The sequence below is a fragment of the Pelodiscus sinensis genome, chromosome 18 (assembly GCF_049634645.1).
Source record: "Pelodiscus sinensis isolate JC-2024 chromosome 18, ASM4963464v1, whole genome shotgun sequence".
NCBI classification, from domain to species: Eukaryota; Metazoa; Chordata; order Testudines; family Trionychidae; genus Pelodiscus; species Pelodiscus sinensis.
The window spans coordinates 9,195,661-9,214,539 of NC_134728.1; the positions used below are offsets into that span (position 1 = coordinate 9,195,661).

The 18,879-nt window shown below is 40.9% G+C and overlaps 1 protein-coding gene across 5 annotated transcripts in view; it reads right to left on the reverse strand.

Annotated features, from left to right (window-relative positions):
• OSBPL2 (oxysterol binding protein like 2) overlaps positions 1-17,751 on the reverse strand; it is a 67,261-nt gene extending 49,510 nt beyond the window's left edge. For 4 of the 5 annotated variants that reach the window (XM_075901095.1, XM_075901092.1, XM_075901094.1 and 1 more), the window contains exons 1-3: positions 17,617-17,751; positions 16,181-16,321; positions 12,449-12,551 (exon numbers count right to left, since the gene is read on the reverse strand). The gene's annotated coding sequence lies outside the window, so the exon portion shown is untranslated. Of the gene's footprint in view, positions 1-12,448; positions 12,552-16,180; positions 16,322-17,168; positions 17,439-17,616 lie in introns of those variants that run through there. The other variant, XM_075901093.1, reaches the window with a different exon arrangement.
• Between the last annotated feature and the right edge of the window lie 1,128 nt (positions 17,752-18,879).

Sequence of the window (18,879 nt, forward strand, 5' to 3'; positions counted from 1 at the left end):
AGGCTTGTTTATAATAGGGGACTGTCAGCTTTACATTTAGTTTCTTTAAACACTAGAAAGCAAATACCTGGATAAGAAAACACCCTGATTTTTTCTTAAACATTTGATATGGCAAATACTGTTTGTAACCTGCTGAATATAAACTATTAAGATATAGCAATAGGTATGCATTACTTATTCTGTCGATACATTCCTTTGGGCATTAAACTACTACGTATTCTAGCTCAATCATACAAAAGATCCTTGGCTTTCTAATTTCACCTTTAGGTTTTCAGATTACTATACTTCTGTCTCTAACCCTCCCTTTCATTGGTAAACCCAAGGCACTGGGTTTCCCCACTCCACCAACAACAATTACTTACAGTACATCTACACTACAGGGGAAGATCAAAGCTGCTGCTGACAATCTTCCAGAGTTCAAACTAGTGGATCTAGTTCAGACAGCTAATTTGAACTGAGAGGGGCACTCCAGAGGTAGTCAGCTTTCATGAGGAGTAAGGAAAGTCCAAAGGAGAGAGTGTTCTCCCTTGAACTTCCTGCAGCGTGGAAAGTGCCAAAAGCCAAGTTAAGGTACTTCGACCTCAGCCACGTAATTAAAGTAGCTGAAGTTGCATATCTTAATTCAACTTTGTCCTGTAGTGTAGACATCACATTGTTAGCCAAAGCATAGCTATCTAGCAGATTGCAATGCTTTTTGCACTCTAACACTGCAACTTGTTCTGAGAGACTAGACCACCGAAGTCAATTGGCGTAAGTGAAGTGCAGGGCTCTCTGCCCATGCAAAACAAGTTGCAAGGCCTTACCCCTTTTCTCCAAGAGAGTCACATTTATTTAAGCTCAAATATGGCTAGTGCTCTGTTTTCCTCTTAGAAATAAGGATCAAACCACTTTTAAAGTGAAAAGTCACATTAAACCCTAGACAGGCATTTTTTCTTATTCAATCTTGTAAGAACATAATAGTGGTACCCTCTTTGTAGAGCACATCATGTAGGAAAAATGGACACCTAAAAAAAACCCCTAACAACACTATATGCCGGAAACACAATATTTAAGACGTTAATATCGTTCTTCACAGATGTCCAGAAGTCAGCAGAAAATCTATACAGAACAGTCAAAACTTTTACCAAGTGTCCACACGTTGAATAATTTCCTCCCAACATGCAACTTAAGTTTCAGTAATAATGAAATGTAATGCATATTTAATTCTTCATAGAACAAATTACCAATTTCCACATGTCTCATTCTACTTTACGGCCAATTTAAAATCCTAAAAAAAAAGGTCTCAATGTTTTCTGTATTCTGTTGCAACATCAAGCGTGCCTTTCATGAAGATCTCAGACCCAATTTCCACACAATTGTTCCTGTGCATACATCATGCACTTCCAAATACTTCCACATGCCTTTTGAATGAACATTTATATATGGTTGTCCTATAGACAACCACCTAACCTCAAGATGATTCTTACCAACAACCACAGGACATACCACACTAATACCAACCCTGGTACCTTCCCTTGCAAAAAACCCCGTTGCCAGCTTTGTCCACATATTCACTCTGCTGATACCATGACTGGACCTAACCAAGTGAGTTATAAGATCAAGAACACATATTCCTGCTCATCCAGAAATATAATTTATGCTATCATGTGCCGAAAGTGTCCGTCTGCTATGTACATTGGACAAACGTCTCAGACACTTCGCCAAAGAATCAATGCCCACAAAACAGATATTAGACAGGATCACAAAGAAAAAACAGTTTCTTGCCATTTCAACCAGAAAGGACATTGTCTCAATGACATGATTACCTGCATCCTGTTTCAAAGACCTTTTAAGACTACACTTGAAAGAGAATCCTCTGAACTGTCATTCATGCTTAAATTCGACACTTTACACTCAAATTTTAATAAGGACTCTAATTATCTTACCCATTACCAAGATAGCTTCCCCAATTATCACCTCTAATATCATTAGCTCACAGACATTTACCTCCCCTCCTTCCTCTTCCTCCATCTCCCTTCTGTTCTGAAATTTGATTTGTCCTTTTCATATGTGTTCATTTTTTTAAATTGTATCCTTTGGTATATATGGTTGTGACAATTTTCTTCCACTATTTGATCTGAGGAAGTGGGTCTGGCCCACGAAAGCTCATCACCTAATAAACCTTCTTGTTAGCCTTTAAAGTGCTATATAGTCCTGGTTTTTGTTTCAGCTACACCAGACTAACGGCTACATTTCTATCAGTAATCTATATATGCGTTTGTATTAGCCCTAACACAGCCTACTATGCCAATGCATTCAGGGGAGCAAATGATAACAGCTGCATGCATGCAGGCAGGCAGGCAGGCATCAAACTATTTGGAGGCACATTCAACCATTAACATTTAACAGATGTTTGCATCTGCAAAGTGCAGGCAGAGTTTGTGGACATGAAGTACTGGTATTCATGAAAATGAACACCATTAAAAGATCTCTCTGAAGATCTACAGAAGTGATCTCTAGAACAAACAGAAAACAGTATTGGGGGAATTTTTCACATGTTGCACATATTTTAGCTGTGCAATTCCCCTTTTAAATTAATAAATATATCATTGGCAGTTTAACTACGATTCCATGAGAACTTTGAACACTTACCTCGTGGTGCTCCTCTAAGATTCTCTACACAGGTGGAATATTTTAAAATCTAATTAATATACAAAATTACTTTAAATGTGAAACATCATTTATGAGACTGATGTAACTGTTCTTTTCAAGGAAAGATCTAAATGACAACCACTTGACTGAGGTGGAATTAGAAGGCTGCCTTATCAAAAAGGATAACAGTGCAAAATGCCACTTTTCCTTAGACTAATCAGGCATGCCAGTGTCAAGAGACCACCTGCTCCTTTAGTTGAGAGGTCCAAGAATGCAAAAAAAAAAAAAAAATCACGTGAAATACTTAAACTGGGAAAGATTCTGAGGCTTATAAGAGGGGTATCTAATTTAAAACTCTAAGAAGGAATAATGCCCTTAAGGAACCACGGAATAAAGTCACAGGAGTTGACTTAACCCCACAGTCCATGCTTTAAATGTCACTAATTGAAGACACCTGCATCCCCAAATGGTCAAGATATCAGACTGTTATCTAACCCTTACTACAGGGGTTTAACATCAGCCAGAGGTCACTTTAGAGGAAAAAGTCTCCCCTACCCATAGGCCTGAGGTCTAAAAACTAGGGATGTGAAAGTGTAACTGTGTACATGGTTAACCAATGAGCCCAGTCACATTGGTTAACATACACTGTTACATGCAGCCCCTCCCTCCCAACATCAGAGGCAGCAGTCAGAAGTTGGTACATGCGGGGAGCCACCAAACGCTTACATTGGCTTCCCTTATTCCGAGCTGGGGCATTGGCTGCTGATGGGGGTGCCCTCTGAATTCGATTTAGCAGGTCTAGTTAAGAAGATCAATCACAGCAGCATCACAGCAGACCTTCTGGACCATCTTTCCAGCCTCAGTTCAGAATATTACCATTATATCAGAGTCAACCTAGAATCTAAGCACAAGAGAGTCTCAATTATCCGACTTAAATGGGACGGGAGGATGGTCGGATAGCAGAAATGTCAGATAATACGGAATACTAATAAACAGAAAATGAGTGATCGGGAGTTGTTTTTGGGCATCCATATTTTTCTTTGTGGCAAGATCACACCACCATCTGAACAGCAGTAAGTCTGTAGCGGTTGCTTCCCTCTGTTGCTCAACGTAAATTAGTGCTGCGTCAAGAGCCTTCACTCCCTCACTGTGACTCAATCTATCCACTTTCTCTAGCTCGATAATATCATGCTGGCGTCAAACAAAAATACGACTGCACTCGTAATCACAATCGTTAGCAAAAGCACACTAGGTATGTATGGTGTTGGAGTGCGGCACTGATTGTGATTGGCTGTTGTACATGAGGCGTTCTTATTTGCCAATAAGTCATGTCAGCGGACAGCACGTCGCATAAAACGGAATGTTGGATAAACAAAGGATGGATAATGGAGACTCTTCTGTATTTATATCACAGTGGTGCTTAAGCTCCTGTGATAAATGGTGTATCATAAAGAAAATTCTATCTGAGTATGACTAATGCCAAAGAGAAAGAGTTAAGTACTACACAGCAATGAATATCAGGTGATTTGTCTACTGAAGAGACACTGTACTAGAATTAGGCTTTTGAAGGCAAAGTCCTCAGTTATTTCAAATTCCATTGCACTGAGCAGTAGAATATTTTAAGAGTGGTTCTTTTCATGAATATGTAGATTAAAACACCTCTCTCATCACCACAGATCAAAAGCTGTCTCTCCTCTTGATCTCTATAGACCATTTCTGCAACCTGCACCATAATTTTAATTATGATAAAACATTCCCAATATAATGCTGTGTAAAGATGACCTGTAATTTATTGCAAAATATCTGATTTGCACTGTTTTACGCACAGTACGTACTGGTTCAAGGATCTCTACATATGCACAATATCACAGGCTGTATTAGACACAGCACTTAAAGGGTTCACCAACACTTACAATATAAGACGCTGTTCTCAATGGCTTATTACTTTTTGCCAAGACTGCAATTTTCCATGCCAGATTCTGTCCTCAGACTGAATTTTTTTGGAGGGTGGGAGTGCGGGGGATTTCAGCCTAAACAATTTATCTGTTTCCAAGGAATGGGCTACATGAAAATACATTCTTTTCACCCTCATCTCTCCTATTCTTTCAATGACCTGTTGCTAAGTCCTAGAAGTACGGAGGAGGAAGCTATCTGATTCAGTTGCTGAGCAGACAAAAGCTGGAGCAGAGAGAATGGGAGATACAGTGGAAGTAATGTGGGACGGAGACATGGGCTGACAACTGGGCTGGAGGAGAAGACCAGGCCTGGAAGGGCAAGGAAAACTGAGAACCAGGAAGGAACTGGGGAGCACTGGAACTGGACTTAGAGCCATAGAAGCAGGCCAGACTCGGACTAAGAATCAATGGGCCAAGGGAAAAGAGTAGAGGGGAGATAGATCTGATGAGGACTCAAGATGCAAGGAGAAAGAGTAGGACCAGCTAGGCAAAGAGACTGGGGCAAGGAGCCAATGTTAAGAAGCAACACTGACATGGGACTAGGAATTTGGAGAAGGACAGACTGGGAGCCAGTGTGAAGAGGGAATATGAGAGGGGTTTAGCAAGTAGAGGCCAGGGTGTGGGGAAAGATCAGATGAGTAGCCAGCAAGGGGGGGGGGGGATTTAAACTAGCTGTACAAAATGCCTGGAGACAAGGAGCTTCAGTGGAGATAAACTGGGAAAGAGTTTGGAGGAGACAGAGTTAGATTTGCTGGGCTAACAGATTGGGAATATGATTAGAAATGCCTAGGAAATGGAAAACAGGATTGGTTAGAATGATGAGCAGGGCTCGACAAATCATTGAATCTACCAATGGCAAGTAGATTTCAGCCAGTCGCCCCATTCACCGGCGGTGCGCGCATGCTCAATGCGGGTCTTGCGCATGCACAATGCGGGGCTGGTGAGTAGGTTTTGCCGCTGTTTGTCAAGCCCTGATGATGAGAATAGGATGACACAAGGAATGAGGAGTAGGAAGGAGAGACAGGATTGGGACATGGCAGACTGAACAGGGTAGATGGGGTTATGCTTGGAAGGGATATGCAGAAAAGTTCCATCCAGTACCTGGAATATAACCCAATATTAAAAAATCTGATGTCAAGAAATACCTCCAGCTCCAACAACCTCCTCCAGCTGCAGGTCTCTGGGGCTGCTGCACAGCCATAGAGCTTCCTGCAGCCCCAAAAGTATCTGCAAGTACATCTGATCCCTGCATGGACCCCTCTCCTGGGGAGAAGAAAAAGTCATCACCACCACAGTTACACCACATTGGAATTTCAAATGTAAAAATATGAAGGAAAAAACCCCCATGAAATTGACTAATTTTAAAATCGTATGGCCATTAAATTGACCAGAATTTAATAGGCCCTTAATTATATATCATAGGGGGAAGGTCTCTAGCAATACAGGACTTCCTCCCCTCCCTGCCCCTTCCTTTGCACGATAAGTTCCTAACATATTTGGCACCTCTTAAAAAAATGTACAAAAAAAGCCTTAAAAACAAATTGAAACAATGTTGCCAACAAAAGCAAAATAGTTAACTGAAACAGGTTTACTGTTATGGAGAAGTAATTTATGTGCCTATGAAAATGTCAGTACTGACAGCAGGAAAAGTCGTAGCTAATTTGAATGGAATGTAGCTCACCAGGATGACTTGAAATTTGGTTGATTGACTACATCTTTAGCATCCTTTGCCCAAAGAGCTCAAAAGTTGAAGTCTGGCATTATACACAAGTGCTGGAAAACTAACAAATTGCTACATTACCCGACTATCTTTAAGAATCTGTATTCTTTTTTCAAACATGGATTCCAGCATTGTTAAGCAGTACAGTAGAACCTCAAGAGTTACAAATACATTGAGAATGTAGGAAGTTTTTAACTTCAAAATGTTTGCAGCTCTGAGTACCACATTATGGTTCTTGCAAAACCTTACAACTGAACATTGACTTCATGCAGCTTTGAAATTTTTCTATGCTACACAGAAGAAAAAGCTGCTTTTTAAATGAAGCAGGCACAAACAGTTGTCAAAAAAATTAACTCCCCTGATTTTTAGTAGTTTACATTTAACATAATTGCAATGATAAATTGAAGTGTCATACAGAAATTATTTTACTGGCATTTTCATTAACCTTCCTGAAAGACCTGGAGCAATCTTGCTGGCCCAGGGATATCACAGTAATGTTTAAGACAACATAATGAAGAGGGCTAATAAATCCAGAAAAAGTATGCTTGCAAACCAAGAATAGGGGACAGAACCTCACTTAATTGTTTTTTTTAATCACAAAGACCAATGGAAAAGGGTCTGTTAAGACTCATTATTTGGTATAAATACTATTCAGTTATTACTAAAATCATATGACCTCTGGAAAGACAGAAGTTTAAAAACCAGACTCTCTCCTTTTGTTAATGCAGTAAGTAGCTACTACTATAACAAACTGATAATTCAACAAAAATAGTTTGGTCAGACTTTCACGTTATACATGGCAATGGCCCAACTAAACATGCCACAAGAACTATTCTGCTCTTTATAAATATGGGTTATCAGTTTGTGGTGGAAAAGATGCTTTTAAAGTGCAACTGCAAGGAACAATTTTCAAATTAGTATAAAGGTTACCACAAGAATAAAGAATAAGAGTCATACAACAGGATTCCTTGAAAAACAGCCAGTGTTCCAATTCCTGCAGATTTCACTTCAACCAAAGAATATCAGTTGTACTTCAAGGAACAGAAATAATATTCATGTTTGTTTGTTTCTTAGAGCTCTCCTGAAAGTGTCAAAACATGCTGTTTTCATCTCTAAATGATAGCTTCAATGACTATTAATCTTAGTCAACTAATTCACGAATTGGTAGACCTATTAATGATAACCTAATTAAAAATTACTATTTAAATACCTGCTGCTATCATCACATACTTACTAGTTCAACCAGAAAACAGCAATGCAGCTATATGGTGAAACACAAAGGAGGAATTACTCAGCAAATTAATTTGTTTCCTCTCAAAGCCTGACTGCAACAACATTCTCAACCAAAATCTGCACAAAAGAAATTAAATTCCCTCAACAAGCAAGCCCAACATGGAGAGCAGTGCAAAGTGCTTGGCTGTGTTTTCTATGTATGCTGCAGGAAAGAAACATTTAAGTGACACCCAGCTGAAACTCTGGCCTTCAGCCATTTTTTAAATCTTTTCTGAAGGCTGCATTTATTTCTATTAATAATGAATCTTAAACCTGATTTATTATTTTTACTGGGTGCTCTTGGCCATTCATTTCTGAATGCTATACAAATGGAGCATGTTATTAAACTGATCAAGAACCAAATTTATCACCTCTTTTCTAGAATGCTTGACATGGTGGTCGGCAATGACACTGCTAATACATCTCGGAAAGTTTGGCTTACAATGTGTCAGCCAAATATATCTGCAGACACTCACATTACCAAATTCTCCTTGCAGATATCCTTTCGCCAAGCATCTTGCAAGAAATAGCTATGTTGCATAAGTGCAAGAAAGCTCCTGCTAACCAAAAGCTCCACAAAAACCTTGCTCACTCACCTCACTTCCATTTCAAGTCCCACCAATTCTGAACAGCTGGAGAAGGTCTTCTCCATCCAGCTTCCAGAAAACACATGGCAGATGCTATGGACAAGCTCTGCCAAACAACTTATAGATGATCCTGCTAGCAATCTGCCTGGTTTATTGCACTACCAAAGACAGCGGACTACCAAACATGTTAGGATATTACATGGAAGATGAATTCATTTGAAGCCCAAAAGGAAAATCAAGGATTCACCAGAGTGCAAAAGCAGACACCTCCAAATCATAACACACATTGCCCCACCTTTTCGTTTCCAGGAGGCATAGAAAAGGTACACTTCTGGATCCCTTGAAGCCCTCTAATGGATGTTGCTATTTATATACAAAAATACAATTTTTCCCCTCTCTTAGTTATACAGTAGGGATGTAAGCGACTAGTCACTCCCACCCTCTTGCTGCCTCTATTAGAGGCACCAAGTGGGGGGAAGAGCAGGAGCCTGTGCCGTGGGGAGTCGGCTTAAAAGCTGGTTTTCCCTGGCACTGTCTCCATGTGGGAGGGACAGGGGAAGCACAAGCAGAGCAGGGGAAACGGTGCAAGCGGGGACCAAAGCAGTTCCCGCTCGCGCAGGGTCCAGACTACTGACTCTCCCCTTTGAAATGCACAAGAGCCGTATTTCAAAGGGAGAGGTACAGCAGCCAGGGCCCCATGCAAGCGGGGACTGCTTTGATCCCTGTTTGTGCTGGTTCCCCGCTGCGCCTCTCCCTTTGAAATGTGGCTCTTGCACATTTGAAAGGGAGAGGCGCAGCGGGATAGCGAACTTCCCCCCTTATTGACTAATCGAGTAGTGGATGGAAATTCCATTGACTACTCTATTAGCAGATTAATCGAAATTTAACATCCCTAATATGCAGACCTTCAGTAATATTTCATCAGAAGCCATTGCAGCCCGGTTGCTTTTGAACCTTACATTTACTCTTTTGCTATTTGAATCCATCTGAAGTCATACTGTTTAGGGATTATGCTAGCATTAACCTTACCATATGGGTTTTCCTTGAGAACTAATCCAGTATTGTAGTGCCCTCCCCAAAAAATGTTAAAGCCCACGAAATTACTTAATTTCTTTTTTAGATTCACAAGGCCACAGGGAACATTATTTCAAGGTATACAATGCTACATACACTTAGGGAAAAGAGACAGAAAAACCAACTGACATTAGTTATCCTGTAAAAAAAAAAATTCACATTTCCTCTCCGACTTGCAAAATTAATTGCCCCTTATTGGTTCCTAGAGGAAATTATCTTGCTCATCACCTTTTGGGAGACAATTGTTGCTGCAAGGTTAATAGTACAATGAGAGCTGGCTAGTAAATTCTATTGAAGCAAGCCTAGTGCATGTAGCACTATCTTTAAGCCACTTGCAAGTCATATTAACAAAGAATTTCTCCAGTACGGCAGTAGCGAACCTCAATGTGATATCATTTCTTCCCAGTTCTGACAAAACTTGTATTTCTAATTTGTTTCATCCTGTTGCAAATCATGCAACTCTTTAATTGAAGGTGAATACCTTGGAAAGCCTTGCAATGACTGTATTACATAGCCAAATTACTTCCCACATAACCTTAACAGCAAGAAACATTCATTTGTTCCTTATAAAGCAATGAATAGAGACCATGATCTTTATCTTGGAGGCTTTGCCATGGTCTAGCACTAGCTCGTCTGACTCTTATTTACAAAAGCATTCATATTACCCTTCCTCTTAGCAGAGAGAATATTTAGGAAACATTAGAAATGCTGCTTGCATTGTTATACAATGTATTCTCCCCATTCCCACCTCACCATGGGATTTAAATTCTGGAAGATCCTTTCAAAAGTATGGCTATAATTAAGGTTAAGATTTTGTCACAGTTATTTTTAGTAAAAGTCACGGACAGGTTGTGGACAATAAGCAAAAACTCACGGGAGCTGTGACCCATCCCAGACTTTTACTAAAAATAACAGGGGTGCAAGGGGGGGGAGGGGAGAGTCAGAGAAAATCACAGCTGGAGCACTATGGAGGGGAGGGAGAGGAATGACAGTTCAAGCTGGGAGCAGGGGGGCAGACCCCACTGTTCCATCTTTGGCTCGAGCTGCAGCTGAAGTTATAGAGATCTGGTAAAGTCACAGAACCTGTGATTTTGAAGACTAAATCGTATCCTTAACTATAATATTATCCTGCAGCCCGAAACAGGCCCTGAACAGGATCTTTTCTCCAAATGGTTGTTTATTTCTATTTTTTAATTTGCTGACTCTGAAAGATGCAGGACTGCTGTAAACGGAGATGGAAGGAAGTAACATAAAGCTCATTCGGTGGCACTGGATGTTTCCACCAACATACCCATCATGTCATCGGTGAGAGATTCAATGCTGACTTGCAGAGCACATATCGGATGTTCAGTCTCATTATCTACTGTTGCTAAGGCTTGGGGAAAAAAAAGACACATCCCTACAAACGTGCCCTGGATTTATACACCTTTAGTAATTTCATATGTCGCCGAGTCCCTCCTTTAAGATTTTTTTAAACACACTACAATACAAAATTTTTAAACAGACAAAATGTACTCCCCACCCTCCCAAAGAACCCCTCCAAGTTTGCCCACTCCCTCCTTCATGTCAGCTAAAACTTAAGAGTCATAAAATGATTGCTTTAAAAAAAAAAAAAAAAAAACACACACACACACCAATGAGTAATATTTTCATAATGACCATTTTGGGAGTAAATTTGCTTAGAGAGGATGTTTAAACAAACAACAACAGGTTTATCATAATACTGTTCTGGTTAAGTAATTGGTACATGAGGTAGAGTAGCAGTATTACCCATCCATTTTGCTGCAGTACATAAGTACCATATTGCAAGCCCACAAAAATACTGAACTCTTAGCAACAGGCAAACAATCAGCTAGATGTCATCATTTCTGACCATTTTCATACCACTCACTCTAGCATACCTAGTGAAAGAGAAAAGCAACACATCCATTTGCTCTCATATTTTGCTAGCATGGTCCTATGCCTAATCACACATAACTTTTTGGGACCAATGCCATTACTTGGCCATTAAAGTTTAAGAATTGCTAGAACAGTTACTGTACACAAACAGCAAAGCAGAAAAACAACAGAGAACAATAAAGAGTCATTACAGGTTTTGTTTATAGGCATTGGCACCCAGATGCATCTTATTAAGCATAATGCCTCTATGCATCAATTTTCTTCATATACATCTAATTATACATTTATTCGGTACAATGTACCTCACTATCAGCCATTTCTATGGAGACCTACTCTTGAAGTGTCATGAAAATAGCCACAATACAAAAAAAGTCATCTGTTATGATACTAGTGACTTACCAACATAGTGCAGTGCTACCAGTAAACAGCCATGTTTCTATATACATCAGCAATTATTGGGAAAGAACGCAATGGTGGAGCACTAGCACCCTGCAAACAGTCCCACAGACTATTTACCAAAGGCTTCATCATATGAAGTTTCTGAAAATTAGCATTATAGCAGAAACTCTGATTTTACTATCTCTTCAAAAGCAATATTCAGAGTACAGATGTTTAAGTAAACTGGAATGAGTCTTAATAACACATTTGTGATCTTCAAGAATTAAAGTACTAAGACAGTTTAACTTCTTGACCTAGAATATTTATTTCTATTTATAATACAATTCTCATAAAAAAAGTTGTTCCTCTAACTGTTAGTCTACTTTACAGACTAACCACTTTGCAACAGTGTCAATAACCCTCAAACTCAGTCACTAAGAAATGTATTGCAGTTTCATTTGCAACTCAAGAAGTTTTTGTTTCACTATAGAAAATTATCTAGCAACACTTGGTTTCTGAAAATTCCTAGCAAAACCTTAGAAAAGGAAATCAAATTCTTCAAAACAAAAAAACCCTCTCCTTTTAATACATACATCTTTACCAGTACTACTAAATTAACAACATAATTACCATCAGCAAAAATATCTAACATTTAAGCCTTCCAATTCCCAGATTTATAATACTGATAATAATATGGAAAGGACCAACTTTAGAAGTGCATGTCCAATTCTGTAACTGTATACACCCTTAGCCACATGTGTACGTGACTGTTGTATCTACAAAACTCAACAACAAAATGGAGGTACTCAAGCTCATGCACATTTTGTGGGTATAAGTGGTCTTCTACCCACTGATAATTTAGTACAAAAAATAAATAAGCTTGCTACTTCCACGCAATTTTTAGACAACTTTGGAATTCCTACTGATCTTACCTCTTATTGGAGTAAGGATAACAGATGATGAAATGAAATGCTTGTACACAGTAAAATATATTGAAATACTTTGCAGAATTTGCCAAGGCCAGGAATCTATTTTCTAAAACAGAATGAAAATAAAGTATGATTAAAATACTTAAATACAGGCTCAGTTTATTCTTATACCTCAGTAATCCTGAAAAGACATTAATTTTTTGTATAGGTGGCTCACAATGTGTTTTTAACAGCACTTAAGGCTAATATTAAATCCCATTTGACACACATTGTAACTGTTTAGTGTCTTAATACAGTTTGCTACGTTGAATCTTTTAGAATAACAATTCTGTTCTCTCACCTTCTCTCTATGAGTGAATTACTAAAAAAGGCGAAGGTTGAGGGCAATACCCTACACTACAGAATTCACACAAATATATGCGAGAAGATTTTAATCACAATGGCTACGTCTACATTGCATCCCTTTTTCGTAAAAGGGATGCAAATTAGATGTATCGCAATTGCTAATGAAGCGGGGATTTAAATCTCCCCCGCTTCATTAGCATAAAAATGGCTGCCGCTTTTTTTCGGCACGGAGCTTTGCCGGAAAAAAGCGCCAGTCTAGACACGGATCTTTCGGAAAATAAAGCCTTTTCCGAAAGATCCCTAATCCCTTATTTTAAGAGGGATAAGGGATCTTTCGGAAAAGGCTTTATTTTCCGAAAGATCCGCGTCTAGACTGGCGCTTTTTTCCGGCAAAGCTCCGTGCTGAAAAAAAGCGGCAGCCATTTTTATGCTAATGAAGCGGGGGAGATTTAAATCCCCGCTTCATTAGCGATTGCGATACGTCTAATTTGCATCCCTTTTACGAAAAAGGGATGCAATGTAGACGTAGCCAATATGTTTGTATAAAATCCTACTTTCATTTACAATCAATTCTACATTATGCTGCAGGGCAAATATTCAAAATACTGTACTGCATATTCCAATAAACTCTGTCTACAAGCAGATTTACCAATTTTTCCACTGCTCACAATTCACATTTCTTTCATCCAGATAAGGAAGTTCCCATGACAAGCCTATTATCAACTCATTTAATTTAGCAAAAATATAAAGCAATTTTTTAACTATATTTACTGAATATTCTGGGAAAATATTAAATACTTTATGCAGAATATAGTAAATGATTTCTGCAGAAATACATAATCACACAGTTATTTGCAAAGAATATGACAAGAACTGTAAACAAACATACTAAGAATTTATGTCACTATGTTGTCTAAATATGTAGAGTAGAAATTTCTTTTCAGGAGGAATTTTAATAACTCAGGTGACAAAAATCAACATCGATTGAAGGACAGGAAAAGATTGCTGACATGTACGAGGAAGTCTTAAATAACAAGTTTGATGTAGCATTGGAATGTTCAAGGGCAACTTGCTCTACAAGACTAATGCAAGTTATTCACTTAAAGTATCAGAGTACTTATGTGTAAATCCTGGTTTCAAGCAGTCACTGTATGGCATATATTTAGATCTATGCAAAACTACTTAAATACAATGAAGTATCTTAAAGCCAAAAAGACTGATGGGTGTGCTGTGAGACACTAAAATGAAAGACATTGGGAAGCTTATTTTGTATTTAAGTTTCATGAGTACAAAGTACACATTTGAAAATAAGAGACACATACAAGTAACATTATAGTTTTATTTATAAAAGCTACTACCTAAGGTAAAAAAATATTTTTCACTGTTATGGAAAGCTACTGAGAACATGGTAACTGTTCTTAAGTATAAAACTAAAAAAAGAAGTAAAAATATCCACAAATGAAAATGATTCCAAATGGCCACAACAATTAACCAGTGCAGACAGTAATGCACACAATTAAACTTCTGGATGAGTATCAAATCTTTTATCCATCACCTAATTTAGGAGTCCACTCTAGGGTAAATTACTCCAGAATAATGACTGTACTTCAACTATTCCCAGGGATGGAGTCTGTAATCTAACTGTTGTTTTGTGCCTTTAACTTCTGCAATCTATTTATGAAACTGCATTGGCATGTCCAAGGAACTAATTTTGGAAAAACAGTATACATTCTTCTTCATGAAATGTATGCTGTAGGTATTGAGAGCAGCTGTTTCAATATTTCCTTTTCAGAATTCATTATCAGATTACCTTCTGAAGTTAAACCAATTGAGGTGTGCTGATAGGCAGCTTCCCTGAAACCTCTCTCAAGTCAGAAGACTGCTACAAGTCAGAGTCTCCTCACTACACAGCCCAGAGAACAATGTATTAATCTTTCCAGATTCACTGTCCATTATGTTCAGCACACCTTCATTTAAAATTCAACTGTTACAAATCTCTCTTTTTGCTTTAACTGAACAAGGAGAATCAAAGTTTAAAACATTTCCTATTAGAGCGTCACACCACATGAGTGAATAATTATTTTGGAGGAAGGCTCTGTCTACACTAAGGGGACATCTACTCTTGCTCCCCAGTTCGAACTAGGGATGCAAATGTAGCCAACCACAATTGCTAATGAAGCGGGGATTTAAATATCCCACACTTCATTAGCATAATCTCGCCAGCATGCTATTCCGCTCACCATCTGATTCGAACCAGGAAGTGTGCTCCGGGACACATTAGTTCGAATCAAACCCCTTGGTTTGAACTAATGTTACTCCTCATTTTTCATTTAGAGTATGTCTACGCTTGCTCCCTCGTTTGAACAAGGGATGCAAATGTAGCCAACTGAAATTGCTAATGAATCGGGGATTTAAATATCATAAGAACAGCCATAATGGGTCAGACCAAAGGTCCATCTAGCCCAGTATCCTGTCTACCGACAGTGGCCAACACCAGGTGCCCCAGAGAGGGTGGACCGAAGACAACGATCAAGCGATTTGTCTCCTGCCACCCCTCTCCAGCCTCTGACAAACAGAGGCCAAGGACACCATTTTATCCCCTGGCTAATAGCCTTTTATGGACCTAACCTCCATGAAATTATCTAGCTTCTCTTTAAAATCTATTATAGTCCTATATCCTGTGCTTCATTAACATAATCTCGCTCGTGCACTATTCTGCTCGCCAGCTGATTCGAACCAGGAAGTGAGCTCCGGGACACGTTAGTTCGAATCAAACCCCTTGCTACTCCTCAAAAAATGGTTTGAATCAGCTGGCGAGTGGAATATTTAAATCCCCGCTTCATTAGCAATTTCGGTTGGCTACATTTGCAGCCCTAGTTCGAACTAGGGAGCAAGCGTAGACATACGCTAAATGAAAAGGCACCATAAGAAACAGTTTGTAATGCTTTGTGTTTCAGTGCTACTTCAACTAGTTCTAGCACTATCCCACAACACAGTGCCTCAAATTTTGAGGTTGCCGAAAAAAACCTGCTTCCAGGAAGTACACTGGTGAGTTTCAGGAGTCCCAGAACAGTTGTAAGATGTTATACATGTGGGTGCCTCCAAATGTCAATGTGAACATCACAGTGTAGATGTGCTCAACCTCTGAAAGGATCAGTAAAATAAACAGTTATTCATGCAATGAGTATCCCTAAAAAGTTCTCCTTGTCAATGTAGACAATGCTGAAGAAAGGGAAATGTATGTTAGCAAGACAGATGGGGGGAAAAGATGAAACAGTGATCCACTGACAAATCAGTCTTCACTTTTGCTACTTGAAGTTTTAAATAAAACACTTTACTCAAACAAATTCACAAGAGTTGAAAGTAAATATCTATTAACATTGAACATACATTTGCAGATATTCATTGGTGGAGCTGGAAGCCTGACACAGGTACATACAAAACTGTATGTGCTTCTAGAGTATGAAGTTTTCAAGTTCTGGCCAGTATGTGTTGCAGGAAGACAGACCATGCCCTCAAAGAGTTCACAAGCTAAATGAACAGACAGCATATAAAGGATTAAAACTCATATTAGACAAATAGCCAAAAAAGTAAACATATATTAACATGCCACAGAAGCCTCTGAGAGAGATAAACATCTCCCCTCCCCCTTTTTTTTTTCCAGGCTACATGCTCCTTTTCAGAAGCTCTGCAAGAGGGGGATGCTGTGGATAGCTGGAGGAATATAGCATCAAGGGGTATGCAGTGACAAGGGCTGTAAGTGGCAGCTGGAGAGAAAGAGAACTTCAAGCAGGAAGAAATCTGTACCCCCATGCTCCTAAACCATGCTGAAACCAAGCTCTACTTCTGCACATTTTGTGAGTACAGCAAACTCTTGTCCTTGCCTTCCCTAAGTCCACAGGAATGGAGCTCTGGTCTAACTAGACACACTATGTCAGCTGCTCTCCTCCCAAAAGGTTCATCGGCACCTTCTGCCACTGCTTGTTCCCAACTTCTCCAGATCAGAAGCCTTCCAATTTAAAGAATCACGTGCAATGAAAAACATTGCCCCCTATGGTGGTAAGATTCAGTGCATTTATGCAATGCAATTTAGGGGCAAAAGAGTCTGGCAGTAAGGATTTAGATCTAATGTTATGTGTTCAGCTGTAGGGCCTTACTATACATGGAGGCTTGAACCACCAATAAAAACAGCCCTTTCTGCCAGGGAAGGAAAAGCAGTTACCCCTCATCATAGGGAAGGATACAGACTTAGCTCCCTTTCTCCTGCTAGACAGATAAGCTCTCCCCTGCTGTCTTTCCCCCTCAGACCCGACTTTAGCTTTCCGGGGTCTTTCCCACCCCTCTGCAAGAAAAAACGGCCTCACAGAAACTGACTGACCAGGGCCTCCTGCCTCACATTCTGGGGGTGCTGAGCGGGTTCCTGCGCCCCAGTCTGGGGGAGGGGGGTCTCCCTCCCAGGGTCCGATGCGGGGCTTCACCCCCTCCCAGGAGAGGGTTGTGTCAGTCCGGGGGTAACCTCGCAGCGGGGGGCATGTCCCGCCTCTCGGCCTCTGGCTGGGATGGTGGGTCCCACCCTGCTCCGGGGGGGGGGCTCCCTCACCGCCCTTCTCCCCCCACCCCGGGCGCAGGTCCCCCTCCCCGCGTCCCAGGGCGGAGGATCCCGGTGCCAGCGGGTCACTGTCCCGTCCCCCAGCCCAGCTCTGGGTCCCTTCCGCGCCAGGCTCAGGGACGAGGCGCCTGTCTCTGGCCCGGGCCTCGTCTTCCGTTACCCGCAGCCCCGCCTGAGGGGCCCCGCCGGGGCCCAGGCCGCGAGCGAGTTACCTCACCTGGTCCCGCAGCAGCCCCGGGCCGAGACCCGCTGACACCAAGGCGGAAGTGCGGCCCCCAGCGTTCCGCCGACGGACAGCCCAGACCGCCAACCAGGGAGCCGGGCGAGGCTGCAGCGACCCCACGCTGCCGAATCAGCGCCTGCGGGGCGGGGCACATGCTAATGAGATGCCCGACCAGCACAGGCGAGGCAGCTGGCCAATGGCGTTCTAGGAGGGCGTGCCTATGCAAATAAGGGAGAGGAAAACTGGTCTAGGCTTGGTTGCAGCTGATAGACGCTTGTAAGGCCTGAAACAGCCTGTCATGAGAGCTCTTGTATTGCACGGCTGTGTGCTTTCCAGCTGGAGCTGCATAGTCACATACCACTGCATATATTAGCTGTACTGAACTTTGCACAGAGGGGCCTGATATGCTACTAGCCATAGGTGTGTATGTCTTGTAAATTTTGGCTAGACTTGTACATACTGTGCACAGTTTCTATCAGAGTGAGGTCCAGGAGGGCAATTTGGCCCCAGCGGAGGAGAAAAAGGACTCAAATTTTGACATTTTTTATCAGGTCATTTTGATTTATTATACTCCTTGCAGTTATAACAAAGAAAACAAAAGAAGCTGTATATACCCGCAAAAAATAATTTAAATGATTGTGGAACCTCCAGCCTTTGCCCATTTTTCGGTCACATTCGAGGTGTCATCTGTGAGACTGGAGTAGCTTCTGTGATTAGTGATTCTGCGTTATGAAACACTGTGTATGGTCTTTGCATAGTTTAGAGCTTTTGAAAGTCATAATTAATTCTAACAAAACATGTAGATGGTATCTTGAGCTTTTGTGGGCACAGCCCACTTCTTCAGATGACAGCATGTTGTGCCCATGATACTAAGGATGTTAAACTGCGGTTAACTGACTAGTTGAGTAGTCGATGGAATTTCCATCGACTACTCAATTAGCCAATAGCCCCTCTCCCCCGATGGGGCTCTTGTACATTTCAAATGAGGAATGCGGAATTCCGTGTGCAGCCTGGGCCAGCAGGAAGTCCCACTGACTCCAGGCTGCATGCGGGCGTGCCTGCTTTGAAAGGTACAAGACTCCTTAGCAGTGGCTCTTATGCATTTCAAAGCCATGGAGCAAGGGGTCAGCGGGGGACTCCCGGGCTCCATGCTGTGCTGCATGCTGCCTTTCAGCAGAACCCAGGATCAGTTAGGGACTCCTCAGCTGACCCAACATTCCACTGAAATGCTGCACGGAGCCCAGGATCAGCTGGGGA